A 27,374-nucleotide genomic window follows, 5' to 3' on the forward strand; every position below is an offset into this window, starting at 1 on the left:
TTGAACCTTCAATAGATTGAATAAAGCCTTATCTTGATGCTCCTTAATAATTATGGATCTTAGGCCTTCAAATGGACTCTCCTTGCTAGCCCAATCTTGTATGTAACCATTTAAGGCTTGTTGCAACTTCTTGGCTCTAAACCTTGTTATTAGGCCTTGTGGCAAGCTTAGCCCATCTTTAGCATTCTTAGCCTTCCTTGCGTGCTCCTCATCAAGCCCATCATCTTCAAGCTTTTCTTGTGCTAGCCCATCCGTATCACGAACCTAGACTTATCGCTCACCTCCTTTCTTTGTTTTGTGTTCTTTCTCTACCTTTTTATCTAAATCAATTCGATTTGATCCTTACGCTTAGACATAGAAGAGAATAAAGAACTTGCTATTTCATTCCTTTTCATATCAAAATCCAAAATATGTTCTCATTTGTTCATTTCTTTCGTTCATCTCTTTCTAATCTATGTCTTGTTTTATGATTTGGTTTTATATGGCAAGCATAAAAAAGAGTGTTGAGTTAAAGTGTGTGGAAGCAACAATCATAGGCATTGATCCAATGCTTGGACAAATGTGAAGAAACAAAAGTAGTTGATCGAGTATTGATATCATTCCTTGAATCATCATTGAAGAATCTTTTGGAGGAAAGAAGGAACACTGAGAATTGAGGCACGCCCAAATATTCTTGTTCAAGATTTGCACCATTGGGATCTCTATCATTTCTTATTCCTCTAGGCACGAGGACTCCAGATGACACAAGGATTGACATAAGAAATCATGGGATTGCAATTGATAAGCTTGATCTGTAGCATTGGAGCTTAGCTTGATGATCAAGAAAGACGAGACATAAATCCACATGCATTAGAGAGATATCATGTTGGTTTTTATTAATCCAAGTTTAATACAAGTGGAAATGCGAGCATTTTGATATTTGGGATGCATATGAAGAAGTAATTAGAGTCGTGGTGTTATTAGGTAGGCCCTCCTAGATTTTCTCTTGTTTTCGTTGCGATGTGATATGGAACTTCCACAAATAACCTTGAGAATCCCTTTTGAATTGCTAACCCTCAAACTTGTTTTTTTGCAGGTGGAAAACTTAAATAATATGCTCATTAGCCTCAAGTATTCAGTTGCATGTGGTTTTTATAGTGCGAAAGTCCTCATTCCATAAGAAGAAGAAACTAGATGCTAAATATGAATAAATAAATATAGAAAGATAAACAAACTAAAATCAAATCAAGAAGGAGAGAGGAGTTGACTAGGCAACAACTCTCATAGTCCTAAATTTTATAAGCCAGCTTAACAAAAACAAGGGTAAATTAGGTTGGGCGTACCTAAAAACTCTCAAACCCAAATTACTTCGTTGTATGCATTTCAGACATCAAAGCGCTCAAATTCCAGCTAGTATTATGCTTGGATTAATTGAAAACAACATGAGTTCTGCCTTACATACATGGATTTATGTCTCATCCTAGTTGATTGTCAATGTAATCCCTAATGCCACCGGTCAAGCTTGTTAATTGCGCTCCCATGTCTCCTTATATCAATCCTTGTGTCATCAGGAATCCTCATCCTTAGAGGAGCAAGGAATGATGGAGATCCCAATGGTGCAAATCATGAATAAGAATACCTATGATGAGAACCATTTAGCACAAGAAATTCTACCCCAATAAGAAAACGTAATGATGCAAATCCTACTTGCTCAGGGAATCCTACTTCAATAAGGAGTCCTAATTCCATTAGGAATCCTAATCCAACAAGGAGTTCTGATGATATTAGGAGTTCAAGCAACAAAAGGAATCCTATTTACACTAGGAATCCTAGTCCCATTCAAACTCCAAGCGAGATTGAGTTTAATCAAGTTAATGGGCCTCAAATACTCTTATAACCTTAATCCAACATATGGAGGCATGATCAGGACAAGGTAAGCCCAAGATAATCAAGTCAAGCTATTTGGAGTCCAATACTCAAGAATAGGCTGCATATCACATGTTGCTTAAGCCCAATTGTCATGTTTATTATATGGACTAGGGTTGGATGAGTTTTAGAAGCATTTATTCATTTAAAAAAGTTTTTTAATTGTTAGGAGTCTTTTTTTAAGTTATCCTTTTAGTTTAGGAGTTCTATTTCTAGTTTTATTGTTATTTGCTTCCTTATCATTATAGAATTAGGTTTCTTTAAGGCCTATATAAGCTAGTATGAATTTCTATGTAAAGGGAGTTCTTGAATATTGATTATTTTAGAGTCAATTCTCTTCTTTTATTCTTTATGAACTTGGTGAATTTATCAAGTGAAAGCTAGGCATTTTACAACTTAGTTTAACCTAAACTTATGTTTATGTTAAACAGCCTTTAATTCTTTATAATTAAGGTTCTTAAGTACAACTTATTTAAGGGTACTGTTGGGAGTTATACTTTCTTCGCTTGATTAGGTGAATGATCCTTGGTGAAGACATCAACATTGAATATAGGTTTGGCACAAGTTAGCCATGTTCATATCACTTTGGGCGTGCCTTGATTCTCATTGTTCCCTCTTTCCTCCAAAGATTCATTTGCGATCATTTGAAGAATGATATCAGTACACGATCAACTAATTTTCTTTCTTCGCATTCATTGAAGCATTAAATCGGTGCCTATGATTGTTGCTTCCACGCACTTTCATTCAACACTCGTGTTTATGCTCCCAAATAAAACCAAACCATCATAGTAGACATATATTAGAAAGAGAGACATAAAATAAACAAAAAAAAAATGAGAATATCGGTAGGATTTCAGATTCGATAAGGAAAGTAATCACAACTTCTTTGTTCTATTCCATATGGCTAATTGTAAGGATCAAATGGAATTGATTTAAACACAAGGGTAGATAAAGAACACAAGAGAAAGGATGGACGTAAGGATAAGTCTATCCTCACTAGCGCGAGTGTTAATTAAGTCCAAAAAGTTCTTCAAAGAACCCATAACTTGATCTCCATAGTAGAAAACTGAAATAATATACTCATTAACCTCAAGTATTAAGTTGCATATGGTTTTCATAGTGTGAAAGCCCTCATTCTATAAGAAGAAGAAACTAGATGTTAAATATGAATAAATAAATATAGAAAGATAGATAAACTAGATGCTAAATATGAATAAATAAATAAATAAAGATAGATAAACTAAAGTCAAATCATGAACGAGAGAGGAGTTAACCGGCAATAATTCTCGTAGTCCTAAATTTTATCAGCTAGCTTAATAAAAACAGGGATAAATTCGTGTCGGCCTACCTAAAAACACTTCGACACAAACCACTTCATTATATGCATTTCAAACATCAGAGACCTCAAATTTCGGCTAGTATTACGCTTGGATTAATTGAAAATAACATGAGTTTTGCCTTTGATTCATGGATTTATGTCTTATCCTGCTTGATCATCAAGGTAATCCCCAATGCCACTGGTCAAAAGCTTGTCAATTGCATTCCCATGTTTGCTTATACCAATCCTTGTGTCATCAGGAGTCCTCGTCCTTAGAGGAGCAAGGAATGATGGAGATCCCAATGGTGCAAATCATGAATAAGAATATTTGTGATGAGAACCCATGTAGCACAAGGAATTATACCCCAACAAGAAAACTTAATGATACAAATCCTACTTGCTCAAGGAATCCTACTTCAATAAGGAGTCCTAATCCAGTAAGGAGTTCTGATGATATTAGGAGTTCAAGCGATGAAAGGAATCCTATTTCCACTAGGAATCGTAGTCTGATACAAAGTCCAAGTGAGATGGGGCTTGATCAAGATAATAGACCTCAAGATGCTCTTATCAACTCAATCCAACATATGGAGGCATGATCAAGCCAAGATACGCCCAAGATAATCAAGTTAAGCTATTTGGAGTGCAATACTCAAGAATGGGCCCGCATATCACATGTTACTTAAGCCTAATTGTCATGTTTTTTATATGGACTAGTGCTGGACGGATTTTAGAAGTATGTGTTCATTCAAAGAAGTCTTTTAATTGTTAGGAGTCTTGTTTTAAGTTATCCTTTTAGTTTAGGAGTTCTATTCCTAATCTGATTGTTATTTGCTTTCTTATCATTATAGAATTAGGTTTCTTTAAGGCCTATATAAGCTAGTACGAATTTCTATGTAAAGGGAGTTGTTGATTGATTATTTTGGAGTTAGTTCTCTTCTTTTGTTCTTAATAAACTTGGTGAATTTATCAAGTGAAGGCTTGGTATTTTACAAACTTTAAACTTATCTTTATGTTAAACAACCTTTAAATCTTTATAATTAAGGTTCTTAAGTACAAGTTATTTAAGGCTCCTGTTGGGAGTTAGAGTATCTTTGCTTGATTAGGTGAATGATCCTTGGTGAAGACATCAACATTGAATACGAATTTGGCACAAGTAGCCACGTTCGTATCAATCTATCGAAAACAACATGAGTTCTCGTCTTGCTTCATCATTAAGGTAATCCCTAATGCCACCTGTCAAGCTTGTCAATTGCACTCCCATGATTCCTTAAGTTAATCCTTGTGTCATTAGGAGTCCTCATCCTTAGAGGAGCAAGGAATGGTGGAGATTCCAATGGTGCAAATCATGAATAAAAAATATCTAGGCATGCCTCAGTTCTCGTCATTCCCTCTTTCCTTCAAAAGATTCATCTGTGATCATTCAGAGAATGATATCAATACTCGATCAACTAATTTTCTTTCTTTACATTCATCGAAGCATTGGATCGGTGCCTATGATTGCTGCTTCCACGAGCTTTCACTCAACAATCATATTTATGCACCCTAAGTAAAACCAAACCATCATAGATATTAAAAAGACATATGCAAAATAAACAAACAAAATGAGAATATAGGTAGGATTTCATATCTGATAAGGAAAGAAATCACAAGTTCTTTATTCTCTTCCATACGGCTAAGTGTAAGAATCAAATGGAATTGATTTAAACACAAAGGTAGGCAAAGAACACAAGAGAAAGGAATGGGATGAGGGATAAGTCTATGCTCGCTAGCGCGAGTGTTGATAAGTTCACAAAGTTCTTGAAAGAACCCATAACTTGATTTCCCGTAAGATAGATAACTGAAATACTATGCTCATTAGCCTCAAGTATTCAGTTGCATGCATTTTCTATAGTGCGAAAGCCTCATTCCATAAGAAGAATAAACTAGAAGATAAATATGAAAAAAAATAAGTAAAAAAGGATGAATAAACTTAAGTCAAATAAAGAACGAGAGAGGAGTTTACTGGGCAACAACCTTGTATAAGCCAGCTTAACAAAAATAATGGTAAAATTGCATGGGCCTACCTAAATTACTTCATTATCTGTAGTTCAAACATCAAAGAGCTCAAATTCAACTTGAATTACGCTTGGATTAATCGAAAACAACATGATTTCTCACTTACGCACGTGAATTTACATCTCTTGCTTGATCATCAAGCTAAGGTCCAATGCCATCGATCAAGCTTGTCAATTGTGTTATGAGGATTCTTTATGCCAAACCTTGCATCATCAAGAATCTTCGTGCCTAGAGGAACAAGGAAGGATGAGTCCCAATGGTGCAAATCCTGAATCGAAATATTTGGGCGTGCCTCGATTCTTGTTGTTCCCTCTTTCCTCCAAAAGATTCGTCCGCGATCATTTGGAGAAGCCTCAATATTCCATTCTAGGATTTGCACCATTAGGATCTCCATCATTCCATATTCCTCTAGGCATGAGGACTCTTGACGACAATAAGGATTGGCGTAAAGAATCAAGGGAATGTAATTAACAAGCTTAACCGGTGGCATTAGGGCGTCACTTGATGATCTAGTAGGATGAGACACAAATTCACATGTGTAAAGAAGAAATAATGTTGTTTTCGATTAATCTAAGGGGGAATGCACGTGTTTTGATGTTTGGGATGCATATAATTATATAATTTGGGGTGGGGTTTTATTAGGTATGCCTACATGAATTTTCCCTTATTTTCGTTATTCTGGCTCAAACATCTAGGACTACGAGAGTCGTGAACCAGTCAACTCCTCTTTGTCTAGTATTGACGGTTTGGTTTTATTTGGAGAGCATAAACACCACCATTGAGAGAAGCGCGTGGAAGCGGCAATCAAGATTGTTATCAATAAATGAATCAAACCACTTGGAAACTTAAAGGATACAATGAAATAACATTAAAGAAGGATAAGTAACCTGATTCAAGAGCTAAAAGCTCTGGTACCAAATGTTAAAGAACCTCCAAGAACTCTAATCCTTATGAACTCGTGAATCACTAACTTGAAAATCCAAAGAGCAACTTGAAATCAAACCCTATGATCGTCTAATTAGAGTGTAAGATGATCAAGAATTAGAACCTAAGGAAAACTAAGAGCTCAGTTCAAGTCTATTTGAAGAACAAGAAAAGCTCAGTTCTTTAGAAGTTAAACATTCCAGGATAATAAAAGCTACTAGATAGTAAAAGATTAACTGCATTGCAATTGAAAAATGGGTTAAATTTATAATATGAGAAAACAACCCCGTAAAAGGGGTATATTTGTCCATATAAGAAAATAACCCCGTAAAAGTGCTATATTTATCAATATAAGAAAATAATCTGGTAAAACGTGTATATTTATCAATTGAGAAAACAACCTCGTAAAAGTAGTGTAATTGTGAGTATGAGAAAACAGCCTCGTAGAAAGGGTAAATTTTTTAATATGCGAAAACAACCCCGTAAGAGGGGTATATTTATAAATATTAGAAAACAACCCCGTAATACGGGGATATTTATCAATCTGAAAAAATAATCCTATAATTTTGTAATATGAGAAAACAACCTCTTAAATGGGTTAATTTTATAATATGAGAAAACAACCCTGTAAAAGGGGTATATTTGTCAATATAAGAAAATAACTCTGTAAAACGTATATATATTTATGAATTTGAGAAAACAACCCCATAATAGTGCTAATAAATTAATATGAGAAAACGACCCCATAAAAGTGGTATATTTATCAATATAAGAAAATAATCCCGTAAAACGTGTATATTTATGAATCTGAGAAAACAACTCCATAAAAGTAGTATAATTGCAAGTCTAAGAAAACAGCCTCGTAGAACGGGTAAATTTTTTAATATGATAAAACAACCTCGTAAAAGGGGTATATTTGTCAACGTAAGAAAATAACCCTGTAAAACGTGTATATTTATGAATTTGATAAACCAACCCCATTATAGTGCTAATAATTTAATATGAGAAAACGACGCCGTAAAAAATGGAATATTTATCAATATAAGAAAATAACCCCGTAAAACATATATTTATGAATCTAAGAAAACAACATCGTAAAAGTAGTGTAATTGCGAGTCTAAGAAAACAGCATCGTAGAACGGGTAAATTTTTTAATATGAAAAAACAGCCTCGTAGAAGGGGTAAATTTTTTAATATATGAAAACAACCTCGTAATACGGGGATATTTATGAATCTGAGGAAATAACCCTATAATTATGGTATATTTCTAGTATGAGAAAACAACCCCTGAAATAGGTTAATTTTATAATATGAGAAAATAATCCCGTAAAAGGAGTATATTTATTGATATAAGAAAATAATCCCGTAAAACGTGTATATTTATGAATTTGAAAAACAACCCCATAATAGTGCTAATAATTTAATATGAGAAAACGACTCTGTAAAAGTGGTGTATTTATTAATATAAGAAAATAACGCCGTAAAACATGTATATTTATCAATCTGAAAGAACTACCTCGAAAAATTAGTGTAATTGCGAGTCTGAGAAAACAGCCTCGTAGAAGGGGTAAGTTTTTTAATATTGGAAAACAACCTCGTAGAAGGGGTAAATTTTTTAATATGAGAAAACAACCCTGTAATTGTGGTATATTTATGAGTACAAGAAAACAACCCCTTAAATGGATTAATTTTATGATATGAGAAAACAACCTCGTAAGAGGGATATATTTGTGAATATAAGAAAAATAAGCCCATAAAACATGTATATTTATAAATTTGAGCAAACAACAGCATAATAGTGCTAATAATTTAATATAAGAAAATGACCCCGTAATACGGGGATATTTATCAATCGGAGAAAATAACCCCGTAATTTTGATATATTTGTTAGTATGAGAAAACAACCCCTTAAATGGGTTAATTTTATAATATGAGAAAACAACCACGTAAATGGGGTATATTTGTCAATATAAGAAAATAACCTCGTAAAACATGTATATTTATGAATTTGAGAAAACAACCCCATAATAGTGCAAATAATTTAATATGAGAAAACGATCCCGTAAAAGTGGTATATTTCTCAATATAAGAAAATAACTTCATAAAACATGTATATTTATGAATTTGAGAAAACAACCCCATAAAAGTAGTGTAATTGTGAATCTAAGAAAACAGCCTCGTAAAACAGGTAAGTTTTTTAATATGAGAAAACAGCCTCATAGAAAGGGTAAATTTTTTAATATGTGAAAACAACCCCGTATTACGGGGATATTTATGAATCTGAGGAAATAACCCCGTAATTGTATTATATTTGTGAGTGTGAGAAAACAACCCCTTAAAAGGGGTATATTTATCAATATAAGAAAATAAGCCCGTAAAACATGTATATTTATGAATTTGAGAAAACAATCTCATAATAGTGCTAATAATTTAATATGAGAAAATGATCTCGTAAAAGTGGTATATTTATCAATATAAGAAAATAACCCTGTATAACGTTTATATTTATGAATCTGAGAAAACAACCCCGTAAAAGTAGTGTAATTGCGACTCTGAGAAAACAGCCTCGTAGAAGGGGTAAATTTTTTAATATGGGAAAACAACCCCGTAATATGGGGATATTTATCAATCCGAGAAAAGAACTCCGTAATTTTGGTATATTTGTGAGAATGAGAAAACAACTCCTTAAATAGGTTAATTTTATAATATGAGAAAACAACCCCATAAAAGGGGTATATTTGTCAATATAATAAAATAAGCCCGTAAAACGTGTATATTTATGAATTTAAGAAAACAACCGATAATAGTACTAATAATTTAATATGAGAAAATGACCCCATAAAAGTGGTATATTTATCAATGTAAGAAAATAACCCCGTATAACGTGTATTGATAGGCTATTTATATAGCTATAATCTAAGGCAGTAAACCTATCGATGCAGACTAGCACTAATGGCGAATATCAAGGTCGTATTCTCAAGAAAGGATGATCCTAGAACTACTGTAGTGTCTTATTTCATCTAACCTTAATAAAATCGATGAAGTTACTATTCTATGACTAGATGTAAGCTAAATGATTAACTAAATGTCAAATAGTCTGCAAAGATTTAGTGAAACAATCAAAGGAAGAAAGCAAACCCAAAGGAACCTAAGCTAGTTGGATTTTAGTGAAGGTAGAGATTATATTGATTACTAATTGTGATTACCCATGAGCGGATTCTAAATTGAATTTGATTTCCCTCTCGAGAACATCGAATCCCTAAACCTAAGAACCTAAATGATGGAATCTCTGCCTAACTATTGATTTTAGGTTAGCCTTAAGATTAAATCCACTGCTATTACGAGTTGTTAATTCTTAATCCGGCTAGTCAATTACCCTTATCTCTAAGTGATCATTAACCAGTTCTTGCTATTCAAATTTCCAATTACTAAATGAACTTCTCAATTACAACATCTCATGAATAATGTGATTTCTTATTAATAATGAAAGTAAGAAGAATACAAGCATTGATAATCAAAATCTCATAAACATTAAATGCAATCCAATAACAAAGGAACCCCAATGGGTCAACAGTTCTAGCTACTCATGCTAACAAATAACACAAAGTAAGGAACAAATACATAAAAGCAAATTGAAAACGTGTACACCCTTTTTGTTCAAGTTAGATGAACAATCCTAAATCCCCAAATCTGAATAATGAACCTCAAATTGCCTCTTGAATACCTCCAAAACCACTCTTGATCTTCAATGTGATGCTTAAACCACTGGAATTCATCCTTCAATATGCGAAATAGTCTCCCAAAATTGAATATTGAACTTTGATAAAGGGTGGCTCGTGCGTGTATGTCAAATCTCAAGTTAGAAAATCAAACCCTAACAAAGTAATTGAATTTGCCTATATAATTGTCCTAGCACGGCCGTGGTCAAGCCCATGCTGGTCAGCACGGGCAAAGTCTAGGCCGTGCTGGACCTCCGAGTCCCGAAAAATAGTTCTTCTCCCTGACCGTGCCCTCGCCAGTGCTGAGCCACCACGAGCCGTGATGGAGGCCGTGGTGGCCTCAGAAACCGTGCCAAAATGGCACTCTTAAGGGTCAAGTGTTGATGGTTCAGCACGGCCAGAGTCCAGGCCGTGCTCAACCTTGGAATGCTAGCCCTTGCTCAATTTTGATGGATTCTAGTCCATATTTGTCCGTATTTCCTTCGACTACTAATAATGTCCATTGATAATCACCTGAAACATGAAAGGAACCAAAACACAGGTGATTTTAGCATAAAACAGGATAAATATGCACAAAAGTGGAAGTAATTGGGCATATAAACATGTGTAATACAATGCATATCAAATCACCCCACACTTAAGCTTTTGCTTGTCCTAAAGCAATCAATAACTCAATACATATACAAGCAACAATCACCCCTAAAAGTCTATGCTAAGGTTCACAACTTAACCTTATTCAACTTATAAAGAATAAAACTCAAGTAGCTAAGCAAATCATACACCTTCAAAGAAGAACTATAATAATACCATCTCGAAGTACAACTTTTATAACAACTCAGCATTAAAGACCAAGAACTATTGCCTCACAGGGATCTCTCAAATCACTCACAATGTTTACAGGTAAACAAAGAGATTCCCTCAATGCAGCTGCACAAAACTTGTTTACCATAAGCTTGCTCATAAACCCCGTCTTCGCTACTGCGAATTAATGAATACCAAAATCAAAAGATCTTTACAAAGGTTGAAATGTGGCTAAGGTAAAGGTAAGAATATTTGGATAAAAGTGTAAAGTATAATGAAAAATCATGTAATTATTTAGAATGAATGCTTCAGGAGCTAAATGCCAAATCAACAAAAGTACTCACTAAGCCTTATTTGAAGTAGAGGATGCTCAAAGAATTGAATCCAAAAGAGAGAAGAGCTAAGAAAGATGCACAATAAACACTTATTTAAATTTTTTCCCTTTTTATATGTGCCACTGCAGCTTACATAGAGGCTGCATGGTTAATGACACAAACAACGAGAATAGTTATACAATTTGGATTGAAGGGAGCATCAAAGAATGATAAAAAGGACTGAGTGAATTTATAACAAAATTAGGCACTATGATTCCATAAAAGAAGAAGCATAACATATAATTATTCAGTACATAGGGTGAAAGAAAAGAAAAATGTAGAGAATGGTATAGATGTAGTGTATAGGTGTAAGTTATGAAGAAAAGGTTAAGGCTTAAAACTGGCTGACTAATGGAAATAAAGGGGTAGTCTTTTAGCCAGATGTGGTGAATCCTAAGTTGCCCAAATCACTTAATGGTATTCAAAAGTTCATGTAACCTCAACAAGTATTACAGAGCAAGTTCTAAAAACAACATTAAGTACAACGCACACTCAAACAATAAAAATCATGAGCACAATTTGCAATGGATGCTTAAATTTTAGTTCAAAACTTACGTTTGAAGTGGCTAAAATTTGCAATAAGTTTCCAGACTTATCAATTGAATCATCACGTAAATTGTATAAGAGATTGGCATAATCAAAGTTCAAAGATAAAGGCTGAAAATTTGCAAATAGCTCAAGTAACACCGGTTTAACCCGGCCAAAGTGACATATTGAATACAGTGAAATTGCTTTCCAAGAATAAAAGTCGAGAGGAATAATCAATTACTACTGTGTGAATTAAGTCGTTAATTACAAAAGTACAAACTAAGCTTAAACGTCATGAAGAACCTAGGTCCTAATATCCTAAGAATAGTCCATTATCATTGCCTAAACAATCAAGGGATAATAAAACCACAGATGCCCACCCCACACTTGATATAACACTGTCCTCAGTGTTAGAAAAAAATATGGGTATATAACATAGTTAACACATAAGAAGAGTGAAGATCATATTAAATGTGTATAGCATAAAGGCAAGGCAAAGTGTTCCACTAAAATAACATAAGATGAAAGAAAATAAAATAAAATGAAAATGCATAATAAAATAAAAATAAAAATAAAAAATAAAGAAAGAAAATAAAAAGGAAAAGGAAAAGAAATAGAACACAAATTTTTGTCACCGGATCGGTAGAGGGTGAGGAGTAGGGGAAGGCACTCCAGGAGGGGGGCAGTGGTGGTGGCACAAGATCCGTGAAACAACCTCCTAGATCAAACTCCATGTCATCAATGAATCGCTGAGATTGTGCTTTGGAATCCGCCATCTTTTATATTTGCTCCGCCATTAGGTCCGTCTGGGTGGCCTGTCTATCCAATCCATGCATAAGCTGTTGGAGCATATCATTTAACCCCTGGAACTATGCCTTATTCTCATCTTGAAATTGCCCTAACTCCTTTTTGTACTGCACAAACTTAGTATAGTGCTGCTGCTGTAAATCACAAACTCGATCTGGTCGGTCATCCAAAGCACTAATCTAAGCACTCAATGTCCTTATAGAGTAAGAAGAGGAAGCTCCAAATGTAGGCATAAATACTCTGGTTAGGTTAGGAATCCTAACATCTGGAATCTCAACAGTAGGGTCTTGGGCTCCTTGACCTGCTGCCTCTCTAGCCTCCCTGACTATTACACTGACGAGCCTGTACTCAATGACATGTGGGTGTCGAGTGGCCGTGATCATCTGTATGTTGATCATCTATCTAACCCCTAATGGTGTCATGTCACCAATCTGAGAAAGCTCGGCCAGACAGTCGTCCAATACATCCAATCTCTTGGCCAATCTAGTCACATATAGGCCAAAGCAGCAGTGCATTTTCTTCTAGGCATCAACTATGAAGGAACGGACTTGACGAGCCAACAAATATCCCATGTCAAGCTTCTCATGGTGTTGCATAGCCCAGAGAATGAATACATCGGTCTGTGTGACCACTTCAAAACTATCTCTTTGGCCTGTAATAGTGTAAGCTAAAAGTGTATGAAGATAGCGGAGATGATTCAGAAGGCTAAACGCCTTAAACCTGCTGGGATAGTATGATTCTGGCCTGAGTACTAATGAATCTGATATAGTGTCATACGAGATAGGGTGGACATAGATGCATCCCTGATAATCCTCACTTGAGATCCCCTACTCAGTCCATAAACACAAGTGCATCCCAAACTGTGGAAGTGATATTGAGAACTCCCTTCCTCCAAGTCTGAAGTAAACTGCATCAAGCTGATGCCAGTTTGTGATCTGTTGCTGTAGGAAGAAGGTGCTTAGGAATTCAATGGTGAGCTCGTGGTAGGTAGGCTAAATTATGTCGAAGAAGCGTGCATAAGGCAGTGTGTCAAGCAGTGCACGAACATCCTGTTCCAATCCCACTCTCTCCAGGGATACAAAGTCAATGCATCGTCCGACCATTACTTGCTTCCATCTCATGACTTGGAAGCGGCTCTCGTTATCTGCATTTTGAAATGTCCATAAGCAATGTCGACCAGGTGCGGGTGGATTTGCAGCTGCTATTCTTCTTGCTCGGACTAGTTGCTGTTGTGGTGGGGGTGCTGGTGCTGGTGGTTTCCTAGGTGAAGGTGAAGTAAAAGAAGAAGTTCCCTCGCCACGCAAGCGCTTGCTAGTAGCGGCACATTATGGTTGCTGGCGACAGGATTGATCTCGGTCCCTCATATTGCCTAATACAATCAATCATTAGTATTCGAACAAGAAATCAAGTTAACACAAATTACACCGAAAATTTAGCAGCATAACGCTAGAATTTGATTAACATAAAACTTTATGCTTAAAACTAAGACCAAAGCCTCAATTTCCTGTAGAAAACTAATTCCCAATGGCATTCCAGCCCACAATATTACTCACTAAATAAAGAGAATTTATGCTATGAATTTATCAAAATAAAATGCCATAAATTAACTATACTGCTTCCAAACCCCACACTTAGCATGTCATTATTAAAATCACACAAGTATAGCAACTAATCTGAGCTAAATATAATCCAAATCAAACTCGAGCGATGTAAATAAAAATAAATAAAAATAATAAACTAATCAAAGCAATAAATATTGACAAATACTAGAGCATATCAAAATATCCTAAATAATAAAAAAATACATAAAAAACTCAAACTTAACCAAATTAAAAGCAAAAGGTGAAGAAACTTACTTGAAATTGCCGTGACAGGTAAGAAAAATCAAGAAGAAGAAGAAAAGCACCTTAGAACTTTAGAGAGGGAAAGTTGTAAGAGGTTTGAAATGGCCTCCTTTTATAGTCACGGGGTTCAGCACGGGCGAAGGCATGGCCGTGCTGGTCAGCACAGCCTGGACTCGGCCCGTGCTGAAGCCTGAAGTGTCCTCCATGTACAAGTTCACCACGGGCAAGGGCGTGGCTGTGCTAGTCAGCACAGCTTGGTGTTACCGCCCATGGTGCCTCCGGAACATGTGGTGGACGACCAATTCTAAGCTACGCTACGTGCATGTTCACCACAGGCAAGGGCATGGCCGCGCTGACCAGTATGGCCTGGTGTTGCAGCTTATGGTGGCTTCGGAAGCCGTGGTGGACGGCCAATTCTAAGCTGCACTATGTGCATGTTCACCACGGGCAAGGGCATTTGTAGCATGTCGTGGCTTCGGAAGCCGTGGTGGATGGCCAATTCCCAAACTCTTATACGTGCATGTTCATCACGGGTAGGACTACAGCCGTGCTGATCAGCACGGTCTGGGGATCTAACCCGTGATGCCTATGAAAACCATGGTGAACCACTAAATCCAAGCCTTTCTTCAACATCTCGAACCGCCCAACTCCCTACCTGCATTCAACACACATTCATACACATTTAGGCTATAATTCAAGTAAAAATGTACCAAACAGGGAAGTTCATATTCACCTATCACCAAGAATCCGACTTAAGTTATTAAAATCCTAGCTTCAAACAATTAGGTTTAGTCACTAAGCAAGTGCTCTAACTACCATCAAACATGTAAATGACTGATAAAATAAAAACAATGTAAAGCTAAATATGGGAATACCCTTTGGTAGGACCTTCGCAACCAAATTATTCGCATAATCCGAAAACCAAGGGGAATCAGTATATACCTACAATGAACACAAATGCTCATCAGGGAAGCTATCATCAATGGCCTTCTCATCAAGTGCCGCCAAGCTCAGGTTCTCCAACCTCGATAAGTGATCCGCTACTAGGTTCTCAGCGCCCTTTTTATCCTTGATTTCTATGTCAAATTCCTGCAAGAGTAGAATCCATCTAATCAGTCTCAGTTTAGCATTAGAGAAGCATAAGTTGCTAGAGCATATCATTTAACCCCTAGAACAATGCCCTCTCTCACTATAAAATGACATTTTTCCTAATTTAGAACTAAATTTGCCTCAACACGTTGTGCAAGCATGCGCTCTAAATTAGACAAGCAGTGTGAGAAAGAGTTACTGAACACAGAGAAGTTGTCCATGAAAACCTCCATGGACTCCTCAATCATATCATGGAAGATTGCCATCATACATCTCTGAAAAGTGGCAGGTGCATTGCATAAACCAAATGGCATCCTCCGGTATGCGAACGTCCCACATAGGGGCAAGTAAATGTTGTCTTCTCCTGGTCCTCAGGTGCGATTGGTATATGAAAATAACCTAAAAAACCATCAAGAAAATAGTAAAACATATGGCCTGATAGACGCTCAAGCATATGATTAATAAATGGAAGGGGAAAGTGGTCCTTTCGGGTTGTATCATTTAGCCTCCTGTAATCGATGCAAACCAGAAAACCGGTTACGTCCTTGTTGGTATCAATTCGTCCTTCTCATTCCTTATCACAGTCATCCCTCCTTTCTTTGCTACAACCTGCACAAGACTCACCCACGAGCTATCAAATATGGGATAAATCAAGCCTGAATCAAGAAGTTTAATTACCTCCTTTTTCACCACCTCATTCATGTTCGGCTTAAGTAGTCTTTGTAGCTGCATCACTTGGCTTGAAACTATCCTCCATCAGGATCTTCTGCAAGCAAAAACTAGGAATGATTCCAGGGATGTCTGCAATCTTATATACAAAGGCCGTAGGGTACTTCTTGAGAGACGATAGCATCATCTCCCTCTCCTCAGGAGTCAAGTCTGATGTAATAATAATTGGGCCTCTTTACCTCATCTAAGTAGGCATAACTCAAGTGCTTGAGTAGTTCCTTCAACTCTAGGACTAGAGGGTCCTCAATTGAAGGTTTCACCTTCTGCATGTCTGACCTGTCAAGAGAAACAAACGGGTTAGTAGAATGGCTGGGCTCACTAGCCAGCAAACAAGCAAGTTGTTCCAACACTTGCTCGTTGGGCAACTCCCTCTCATATCCCTGCAATACAACCTACAAAGGGTCATCAAGCAAAATTTCCTGCATATGAGACTCAGCAACATCATCTAAGACATCCACGGAAAATACAATATCATCATGGTCTAGGGAATGTCTCATGGAAGTCGCTAAGTCAAAGGTGATAGTCTCATCATCTACCCTAAGTTGGAGCTTTCCATTACAAACATCTATAACGGTCCTAGATGTAGCAAGGAAAGGTCTATCTAAGATTAGTGGCATAACACTCTCACCCTCCATATCCATGACAACGAAATCTATAGGAAATATAAACTTGTCTACCTTAACAAATACATCTTCAACTATACCCCTAGGAATCTTAATAGTCATATCGGCTAACTGAATGCTCATCCTAGTGGGTTTAGGCTTACTCAAACCAAGTTTATCAAACAAGCTAGTGGGCATCAAATTAATACTAGCTCCTAAGTCAGCTAATGCACAGTTAATTCACCAAGGACACAGGTACAATGAAACTCCCTAGATCACGCCTCTTAACAGGCAGCTTGTTTTGCAGAATGGCAGAGCATTCCTCATTTAGGTCACCAATCCCAAATCCTCTAGTCTCCTCTTGTTGCTCAATATCTCCTTTTGAAATTTTGCATACTTCAGCATCTGCGAAATAGCCTCAACAAAAGGAAGGTTAGTGCACAGTTGTTTAAAAAGGTCTAGAAACTTACTGAACTACCAGTAAACCTTTTCCTGCCTCAGTCGAGCAGGATACGGGATAGGTGGCTGGTACTCCTTCACTGGATTCTTCTTCTTGTCCTCAGCTCTCACAGGCTCTATCTCCTTAGGTTCTAGTTCCTTCCTGGCAGGCTCATCCTTCACAACAACATCATTATTATTAGCTACAAGTAAGGAACTAGATAACTCCCTACCTGATCGTAAGGTGATAGCCTTGCAATGCTCCCTCGGGTTAGACTCTGTAGTGCTAGGGAGTGTCCCTGGTTGTCTCTCAGCCAACATCTTAGAAATCTGGCCTATCTGGTTTCCAAATTCTAAATGGAGGCCTGCTGATTCCTAAGTGCGTTGTCTGTCTGCTGAAATCTGTTGTCGGTAGAGGACACAAATTTCTAAAGTTTTTGGCGCTGTTGCCGGGGAATGTTTGAAAACTAGAGTGAAATTTGCTATTTGTTAATTTAGCCATTTATTTTATTTTATTTTATTTTTGTTTTGTTTGTATATATTTATTTTCTTTAAGTTTATGATTAAGATAGTGAATGATAAGGAGGTTCAATGCTAAACTCAAACTCTTTGTATGACGCATTGGAAAATGGGATTAGGAACCAAGAGAGTGCTAAAAATTGGGATACCCGTGCATCTTTAGAAGCTCGAGTGGAATCATTTTGCAGGGCTACCGATCAACTCTCCACTTCTATTCTTTCATCTCAAGTTTTTTGTGAATTTTGTTGTGGTTTACATTTGAGTAATGATTGTCCATTGTACAGTGATGTTGCTCATTGTTCTTATAACTATGAACAGGTGAATTATACGGGCAATTAGCCAAATGACTCGTATGGAAGCACCTATAATCAAGAGTGGAGCACTCATTCACCCTATGGATGGAGCTTAGATGGCCCAGAACCACCAAAATCTCAGCAACCACATCAGTAGCCTAATCTTGCACCTTCAACTCAAGATGAAGAGTTAGTGTCGGAGGAGCTGATGATGAGGTTCATTACAAGTCTTGATGATAGATTCCAACAAACAGAGAGGATACTTGAAGATCAACAAGCCTCGATTAACAACATAGAGCATCAAGTAGGCTTAATCTTCAAGTTACTAGCTGAAGAGTAATTGGGAACTTCATCAAACGCTACTAAATCCGAGGAACATTTGAGCGCCGTCACTTTGCGTTCAGGTGAGAATTTTTTTGGTTTATCTACTATGTTTGACGATGATGCTTTTGTGCAGGACAACTCTTTGAACATGGAAATGGAACCAGAAAAGGAAGAGGCAAACATGATCCCTTTGAAAGACTACCAACAGGAATGTACAGTTGATGATGCTGAGTTGCAGTTAGAAGAATTTTTTGTGGATTTTTCACAAGTCCCTTCGATGATGGAAGATGAGCACGAGTTATCCAATGAGGAAGTCTTGGAGGAGCTCGAGTTTCTTCTAGCAAGTGAACCAAGCCAAGGACTAGAGAAAACCATCAACGTTCCTGAAGAAATTGCCCAACCGTCGATCCTTCCAATTGGTGAAACTCCAGCTTTGAAATTGGAAGAGCCCCTATAGCATCATGACTACGTTCAATTATACGAGGAGCAAGTTTTGCCCATCATACTGGCAGCTTGCTTGACAGTCCGTAAGAGCAAGTCGACGATTATCCCTTTAAGCGGATACTTGAAGCCATTTACTTGGAAGAAGGATGGATGGTCGTCAATCCCCACCGTTTGCTTTTCAGCATGAGTCCAGCTAAGAAGACTCATCACATCAAAAAGAAGCGCTTTTGGGAGGCACCCCAAACTTTATCTTTAATCTCTAATATTTTAACCTTTTGTTTTGAAAGATTTTATTAGTTTTAGTTTTCATATTTTATTTAATTTTTGTTTCAATTTCGATTTTAATTCCTTATTTTATTATTTGCAGCCACTCCTCTACCACAGTCAGGGCAGTATTAGTTCTTTTCCCTTTTGCATTTCTTATATTTTGTACACTGAGGACAGTGTGTCCTTCAAGTGTGGGGTGGGTGATATTTATCCCATCTTAATTATTTGTTTATTCTTTGTGCAATTTTTTGTAAAATTTTGAAAATTTTTCACTTTGTTTCGATGCTCTTACTGTTGACTTGCTTTTGAAATCCTGTTTATGTCCATGTGATCGGGTAAAACCGATAGTGTTGAGTTTCGCGGAAGAATGTAAGATAATTAGTTTGAGTTTTGCACTAAGTTGCTTTGGTTTATTTAATTCTGTTTTGATGATTTTTGTTTGGAACCTACTCAAAAGCACACTTGTGAGAAATTGAGCCTAAATTGTAAGCATACACTTTATATGCTTGTATTTATTTCTTGTTGAGAGTGCCAATTACTGTCTTTACTTTTAGAACTTGCTCGGTAATGCTTATGAGGACCACAAGGATAGTTTAACACTTTGGTATGATAGAGGCACTTAGGTTTTTCATTCTAGCCAAATAGCCTTCATTCGTTTATTGATTCTGTAGATAACCCCTTCTTTCACCATTTTTTTATCATATTCCATTACCACTTAGTTTTATTCTGCTTTGGGTTATGATTTTGCACATGAGTTGTGTTTATTGGGAATTTTTATCTTGGCAATAGCTTTGGAATCTTGTAGCAGCTTACTTCAATCCAAAAAGAAATTCACTCTATTATGTGAATGTTCTTCCCTTATAAAAGAAAAAAAAAGAAAGAAGAAAAGAAAAGAAATAGAAGAATAAGAGGGAAAGGTGATGAAAAGAAAGAAAGTAAATGAGCTAAACATTTTGACTTGATTCCTATTTCCCACCTTGGACTACTATCCATTGTTTACCCCTTGTGATTATTGTGACTTGTGTGCATGTCATGTATTTCATTGCAGAACACCATAGGTTCAACATCTTATCAAATTTACCTACCCCTACCAAATCCCCATTACAACCCTTATAAAGACCTCTTAACATGGTTGTTGACTCTCTATAAGTGGTAGGAGTAGGATTTAAGAGCAAACATATAGTAAGTAAGGCAGTAGTTGATGCATTGAGTGATTAAAGACTACCCTTTAAACACTTTGAGTGACTTAGAGTTAATCTGGTGAGGAGTTCGTTCTGAATAATTTTGTTAAGACAGTATTTTGCGAATTATTGGCATCTTGGTTGTGATACTTGAATTGATTGCTTCGTTTCTTTTTGTTTGACTTACGCTTGTTAAGGATATGTGCAGGAGCTCTCTAGCTTGTCTGTCAGTTTAAGTATTATTCCTTAGTGGTTTATTTTCCTTATTTTACTTTTGATTGCTTGAGGACAAGCAATGAGCTAAGTGTGGGGTTATTTGATGTGCGTAAAATACACACATCTAAAATGGGGTTTTTAAGATAGATTTTATAGACATTTTGATGTGAATTGGTCCCAACACTCACCCTATACGTCTGTTTGTGTGCATTAGGTCCAAAAGAAGTCAAAGGATGATAAAGGGAAGAATTTGAGCATAATTGGACGTCAAAGCTCCGAAACAAGCTAAGTACGAGCATAAGGAAGCTGAACATGGCCGTGTTGGTTTTAACACTGGCCGTGTTCCCAACACGTTCACCAACACGGCCGTGTTGGTGCATCAAACATCAAAGTTTTAGGGAGCACAGCCATAGAGAGTAACACGGGCATCAACACCAGCCCGTGTGGGGAACACGGTCACCAACACTGTCGTGTTGGCGGCGACATGGGGAATTAGTTAAAAGAAAGAAGAGAGGATAAAAGAAAAGAGAGCGAGGGAGAACGTCCCAAACCCTAACTTTTCTTTCTGAAAGGGTTTTCTAAGCCGAAACCAAGGGAAAAGGAGACTTGGATCAAGGTTTCAATCGGATTCTCTTCGAGGATTGAAGATTAGGCGAGGTTCGTTGATTGGTTTTTAAATCGAGCAAGAGGAATAAGAATTGATTCAGTTTGAGCAAGAGGAATTGGGGCTGTTTACTCTCATCTAAGGGTGTAATTGGTTTTCTCTACCTTTTTACTCATTGTTGTCATTGAATTCTTGTGAATTTTGATAATGAACATGATTAGCTAGATTGATTTAATCCATTGGGATTTCTTTACTATGTTGGCTTGATATTGTATTGTTGGATTGTTTGGGATAATTTTGTATTCTTCTTGCTTTCAGTATTAATAAGATAATGCATTATTCATCAGACGTTGTGAATTGTGATGTTTAGATTGCTTTATGAGATTGAGAAATCCGTTTTGAATAGCAAGAACTGGTTAATAATCGCTTAGAGATAAGGATAATTAATTAGCCAGATTAAGAATTAACAAAGCTTAATAGAGGTGGATTAATGCTTAATGCTAATTTAAGAATCAATCGTTAGGAAGAGATTCCAACTTTAGGTTATTAGGTTTAGGAATTCAGTTATCTCGAGAGAGAAACCGAATTCGGTTAAGAATTCATCCTCGGGTAGCATAATTAGACTCACCGATCCTTTATCTTTTGTTTGGTTGCCAACTAGTTTAGATTCCCTTTAGGTTTGTCTTCTTGCCTTGATTATCTCATTTATCAATTACTCCTGCATCTCCCTTAGAACTTAGCTTGTAGTTATTAGTTAGTTTATGAATTATTTATCGCTAATTGTAGGTTAATATAACAAAGAACAAAGGAGTAACTCTGGGCTTTCACTTTCCCGAGGAATATGACCTTGATACTCGCCATTAGTGCTAGACTGCATCGATAGGTACACTCCCTTAGATTGTAGCTAACACGATTTAGCCTATCATTAGGCTTCTTCTCCTGAGGTGAAGGTAGTTGACCGGCTTGCAGCTATCGCTATTGCTGATGCAACCTTTGAAAGCTGGGTGGTCCCTGGGCGCTGTTATTCGTCCAATTGAAGTTGGGATGATTGCACCAACCAGGGTTGTATGTATTATTGTACGGATTGTTCTGCTGTTTAGGTGTATTACCTATATAGTCTACCTATTCAAGGTCAGTAGAAACAATGGAGGATGAAGAAGTGGAAGGTGAAGCAAACATACCTCCCGCATTACAGTTTGCACTGTAGTGCGCCCCACCGCAGAACTCGCAGCTTATCTAGGCTGCATTAACCGGCATCTGAAGCTGGTCTAATTTCTTGGTCAGAAGCTCCACTTGAGCTGCCAAGGTTGCTGTGGAATCTAGTTGGTTGACCACTCCCTACTTGACTGGTCGACTCCTAGAGGATTGCCACTGGTAGTTGTTCATGGCCATCTCCTCTATCAGATTTTGTGCCTGCTTCGACGTCTTACTGTTCAAGGCCCCACCTACTGCAGCATCTACCATCTGCCTAGTAGCAAGGTTCAAACCGCTGTAGAAAGTTTGAACCTGCATCCATACTGGTAGTCCGTGGTGTGGGCAACATCGAAGCAAGTCTTTGTACCTTTTCCAAGCATCTTACATGCTCTCGTCATCGAACTACACAAAAGAAGATATGTCATTTCTCAATCTAGCAGTTTTAGCAGGAGGAAAGTACTTATATAAAAATTTCTCAGCCAAAGATCTACATGTCGTAATAGTGTTGGCTGGGACTGACTGCAGCCATCTTTTCGCTTGGTCCCTCAAAGTAAAGGGAAATAGCCTCAACCAAATGGTATCATCAGTCGTTCCATTTATCTTGAAGGTGTCACAAATCTCCAAGATGTTGGCTATGTGAGTGTTTGGGTCCTCGCTCGGCAGTCCCTAAATTGTACCCTATTCTGGACCATTTGTATCACTTTCGGCTTTATTTCAAAGTTATTGGCTACCCAAGGTGGTCGTAATATACTCGTCTGTGTCCCCTCAAGAGAAGGTCTAGCAAACTCATACATTGTCATGTTTTCATCCGTAGCCTGGTTGTTGTCTCCTATCCCTGCTGGTCTATTTACAAGGGCTTCAATCTCTATCCGCGCCTCCTCTTCTTCTTGCATACACTTCCTCAAAAGACGGAGGGATCGCTCTGGTTCAATAAGAAGGTCTACAGGAGTAGGATTAGAGGTCCTAGTCATAAACTACCTGAAATTAAAAGGCAGCAACCAAAGAACGCAAAAATGAATAAAATAATAAAGAATAGAAAGAAATGAAAAGACATAAAATAAAAATGGCTAGATTAACACAAACACAAATTCCCTCTAATTCACAAAAAAGTTCCCCGGCAACGGTGCCAAAAACTTGATAGGCTATTTATGTAGCTATAATCTAAGGCATTGAACCTATCGATGCATACTAGCACTAATGGCGAATATCAAGGTCGTATTCTCGGGAAAGAGTGATCCTAGAACTACTGCAGCGTCTTATGTTATCTAACCTTAACAAAATCGATGAAGTTAATATTCTATGACTAGATGCAAGCTAAGTGATTAACTAAATGTCAAACAGTCTGCAAAGATTTAGGGAAACAATCAAAGGGAGAAAGCAAACCCAATGGGACCTAAGCTAATTGGATTTTAGTGAAGGTAGAGATTATATTGATTACTTATTGTGATTACCCATGAGCAGATTCTAAATTGAATTTGATTTCCCTCTCGAGAACATTGAATTCCTAAACATAAGAACCTAAAAATCTCTTCCGAACGATTGATTTTAGGTTAGCCTTAAGATTAAATCCACTACTATTAAGAGTTGTTAATTCTTAATCTTGCTAGTCAATTACCCTTATCTCTAAGTGATCATTAACCAGTTCTTACTATTCAAGTTTCCAATTACTAAATGAACTTCTCAATTACATAAAGCAATCTGAACAACACAATTCGCAACGTCTCATGAATAATGCTATTTCTTATTAATAATGAAAGCAAGAAGAATACAAGCATTGATAATCAAAATCTCATAAACATTAAATGGAATCTAACAACAAAGGAAACCCAATGGGTTCAGCAATTCTAACTACTCATGCTAACAAATAACATAAAGTAAGGAACAAATATAAAAAAGGAAATTGAAAACATGTACACCCTTCTTCTGCAAGTCAGATGAACAACCCTAAATCCCTAAATCTGAATAATGAACCTCAAATTGCCTCTTGAATGCCTCCAAAATCCACTCTTGATCTTCAATGTGAAGCTTAAACCACTAAAATCCATCCTTCAATATGCGAAATAGTCTCCTAAAGTCGAATATCGAAGTCTGAAAAAGCGTGGCTCGTGCGTGTATGTGAAATCTCAAGTCGGAAAATCAAACTCTAATAAAACAATTCGATTTTGCCTATATAATTGTCCCAGCATGCCGTGGTCAGCACGGGCAGAGTCCGGGCCTGTCACGACCTGCACTAGGGAATGGGTAGGCGTAAGGCTACCAAATCTCGTAGTAAGCCTAACTACTCACTAACTCAATCAAGGTATAATTCAACTTCTAACCATTATAACACTAATTCATCACCAACTTTTAATCACCCAATTATTACACCTTTAATTCGGTCTACCAGCATAATTAGGCAAAACCTGAATTTACATGAAATTATAAAATAATAAGTCTGAAATTTCTACTGCGGAGATTCTAGAATTTTAAAAGTCAAACATACCAAAAATAAGTTACATTAACCCGAAGATGAAAGAGTCGGGCTACTAGAGGAAAAGAACTGTAGAAAAACTAACACCACTTGAAAAACAGTAAAATTGAGACTGTTAGTCTCGAGAGTGAGTTAAAATCATATATCCCAAAATGAATATAAATACTTAAATAAAACATTTGCTTAATTAAAATAAAATATGTGTCATGCTATGTTTCTGTAAAATAAAATAAATTTTAGTTCATACTATGGGACAGAATACCTCAGTAGAACTCTAACCCCATCACTAACAGCCCTTTTGGCTCTCTCAGTGCAATAGAACTAGCGCCTAGAGATCGGAGCTCGAACAGGGTCCTTAAATCCAGTCTGGCACTTAATTTCCAATAAAGCCGGCGCCTAGAGAGCAACGCTCGACCAGGGACCTTTACTCCAGCCAACACACTCTACACAGCCTAGAGAGTTGAACTCGACTAAGGAAAGTCCCAAACTAACCTTTTACTATCTGTCTCAGATTCACACCGGTGCGCACGAGGTCCTAATGCAACCCATCAAGTGGCATGTTCTATTATCATCTCATCCCGAGTCAATAAGTAATGATGTAGAAAATGATACATATACGAATAGTAATTAAAGTAAATAATTAACATCTTAAATCATTTAATCAGAATTGCTTATGTAAAACTTTAGCATGACATACATGTAGCAGATATGACTTTAACTCACAGTTCTGACGACCTCCTTGCTCTGCTCCTAAGCCTCGGGTGGAGCGGACTAAAATAATGGATTATCTATTCATGGAAATAATTCTAAAATAATGATGCAGTTCTTGTGGCCCGGCTCCTATTATTTAATTCCAGCATATTTGATGTGTCTTTGGCAGATTTTGGACCCGTTTTACGGAGGTAAATGTTCGTAATCTAGGGAAAGTTCTGCCGAATTTTTGACAGATTTCTTGAGTCCAAATTAATTTTAGGTAGTCTACTCTAGAAGTCTAGGTCTATGAAAAATTTAAGAATGTCTATTAATTGAATATTTTTCGTTACTAGATAATCCAACCTTCCCGCCAGCTCCACCCGAGGCGTAGGAGCAAACTGCGGAACGTGTTAGAACTGTGAGTTAAAGTCACATACTCTCTACACTATTGCCAAGTCTAAATTTAATATGCTACTTTAGAAATTATGTTTAATATGATTATTAGTATCGCAATATAAATAATTTTATTTAATTATTAATTACTGAGAATAATTTTAATATTATTATCAGTAATATTATATCGTTATTTTGATAGTTAATGTTATATTAATACAATCATTATTATTATTTCCACACACAAATTGCATGTTTGCTTTTCCCGAATTTCTAAATCTTTATTTCGTTATGTGTTGAATGACTTTGTTAGACTATGATTATTATTATTATATATGTTGATTGTGATATTGGGATGAGGCTTTAGTAGAACATGCCACCTGATGGATTACATCAAGACCGCGTGCGCACCGGTAATGATGAAAGATAGGTAACAAGGTTATTATGGATTTTTGCCCTGGTCGAGTATAACTCTCTAGGCTGTGAAAGTTGACTGCCGGAGAAAGGTCCCTGGTCGAGCAATGCTCTCTAGGCGCCAGCTTAGTTGGGAATCAAGTGTTCAGGCTGGATATAAGGACCCTAGTCGAGCTTTGCTCTTTGGGCACCAGACCTATTGGAATTAAGGGAGCCTAAAGGCTGCTAGTAATTTGGGTTAGGGTACTATTGAGCCACTCGTCCCAAAAATGTTAAAATGTATTTTATTTTTAAGATTATGGTATGATTATAGTATGACTCGTATTTGATGTACATGGCATGTTACACTCACTGTAATAATTATTATTTTCAGAGAAGACCACTATAGTCACAAGATTATTTGATTTTAAATCACTTCCGAGACTGACAGTCTCAGTTTTATTTTTCAGGTGACAGTTAGAGTTCTCCACCATCCTGCATTTTGACAGTCCGACTTCTTCTCCTTCGGACTTTTTGTAAATAACTTGTACTTCCATTTTTTGTTATTATTTAATCTAGACTATCCGTAGTAGAGAACTTTTAAATTGTTGTGATTATTATGGTCCATGTTGAACGTGGGATTTTATAAAGACTAGATAGAATTATTTATGGCATGTCAGTCATGATTAATTATATTTTATTAACTATTTATTTGAATTATTGGCCTGTAAGGCTTACTACGGGATTCGGTGGCCTTAAGCCTACCCATTCCCTAGTGCCGGTCACGAACCCATATATCGGGTCCTGACAAAGTTGGTATTAGAGCTTAGGTTTAGTTTTTCTTCGACCTAGGTTAGGTTCCTTAACTACTGCAGAAATTAGGATATCGAGCCTGTCCTTGCGTGTTTCATTGATTCTAGTATCTGCGCTATATGTTAGAGAGTCTGTTGGGTTTAATAGCTTGTTGTTTATTTTCAGCTCTTACCAATGCCGAGAACCCGAGGGACTGCAGCTGCAGCATCGGCCCAGGAAGGCCAAGATGAGTTTTCCGCTCAGACGGCTCCTCCGGCCCCAGCCCGTGGTACCAGGAGGCGAGGTAGGCCTCGAGCAGTAGCCCAACCAGATCAAGGCGAGACTCAGGAGGTACATGGTGCTAGTGGAATCCCAATGGAGGCTTTTGTGTCTCGCATGATTGGGATGCAGAGGGCCTTAGTGCAGTTGTTAGCCTTCCAGTAGCAGTAGGCTATCCA

The 27,374-nt window shown here is 37.1% G+C and overlaps 1 non-coding gene across 1 annotated transcript; it reads left to right on the forward strand.

Moving 5' to 3' along the window:
- Nucleotides 1-22,503: 22,503 nt before the first annotated feature.
- Nucleotides 22,504-22,610, forward strand: LOC112534622. Its single transcript, XR_003078898.1, has one exon. It is a non-coding gene; the product is annotated as a small nucleolar RNA R71 (small nucleolar RNA).
- Nucleotides 22,611-27,374: the final 4,764 nt, after the last annotated feature.

This window comes from Ricinus communis, chromosome 2, assembly GCF_019578655.1.
Source record: "Ricinus communis isolate WT05 ecotype wild-type chromosome 2, ASM1957865v1, whole genome shotgun sequence".
NCBI lineage: Eukaryota > Viridiplantae > Streptophyta > Magnoliopsida > Malpighiales > Euphorbiaceae > Ricinus > Ricinus communis.